Source organism: Gigantopelta aegis, chromosome 3 (assembly GCF_016097555.1).
Source record: "Gigantopelta aegis isolate Gae_Host chromosome 3, Gae_host_genome, whole genome shotgun sequence".
In the NCBI taxonomy this organism is placed as follows: domain Eukaryota; kingdom Metazoa; phylum Mollusca; class Gastropoda; order Neomphalida; family Peltospiridae; genus Gigantopelta; species Gigantopelta aegis.
The window spans coordinates 46352690-46353623 of NC_054701.1; the positions used below are offsets into that span (position 1 = coordinate 46352690).

The 934-nt window shown below is 46.4% G+C and overlaps 1 non-coding gene across 1 annotated transcript; it reads left to right on the forward strand.

Annotated features, from left to right (window-relative positions):
• The first annotated feature begins 504 nt into the window (after nt 1-504).
• On the forward strand, nt 505-577 carry Trnav-cac. The gene has a single exon. It is a non-coding gene; the product is annotated as a tRNA-Val (tRNA).
• Nucleotides 578-934: the final 357 nt, after the last annotated feature.

Genomic DNA, 934 nt, shown 5'->3' on the forward strand with positions numbered 1-934 from the left:
ATAAAACCTACTGTAATACTGAACTATCGGTTGTAATGTTTGCCCAATTAATTCACTATTATCATATAACCACCACACTTTCTACGTCCATTCGGACTAGGACGGGCCAAAAACGTATTTTAATTACACAGTGTCACTGGCGTAGGAAGCGGGGGGGGGGGGGGGGGGGGGGGGGGGGGGGGGACAAGCCCCCACACATACACACACACTTTGCTTGATTCAGTAGCAACAGCGATGGTTTATATATATATTTATACACTAGTATATGTGTGCGTCTCCTCCCCCCCCCCCCACCCCCCGCCCCCACATACAAACAATAAAATATCCAACAATAATTCATATTGGAATAGAGGATGCAGGCGGCAGTGCAGGAGTCCTGGCCAGTGGTGAGCGAAGTTTACAGGGGAATCGAATCAGGCTCCCCCGATTAAAAAAGAAAGAAAATGTATTCGACAGGACAGCATACTCGGGTCAATCTATTTAATAAACGGGATGTTACCAACTGGTTTCGTGGTGTAGTGGTTATCACGTCTGCTTCACACGCAGAAGGTCGCGAGTTCGAGCCTCGCCGAAACCTTGATATTTTTTTGGTGTGAGGTAAACCTCCACCCACTATAATTGTGGTACTAGTATTCTGTATTATAAACAATAAATAAAAGGAGCAGCCTGTATTTTTTTTAGTAAAATTCAGTTTACAGGCTCGTACGCGGTGGTGGTGGGGTGGGCGGTGGGGTGGAAATGTGCGTCGGGTTTACCCAAGCACCACTCCCCACACACGGGGCATAGAAGTCTTCTTTTTTAAATTACAGTGTCAACATTCACACAACAACAACAAAACAACCTCGGTCTGTAGTATTTCAGAATTTTGTATTGGGTTGCCTTCATGTCGGTCGTAGCTCAGTGGTAAAGTGCTCGCTTGATGCGCGGTCGGTCT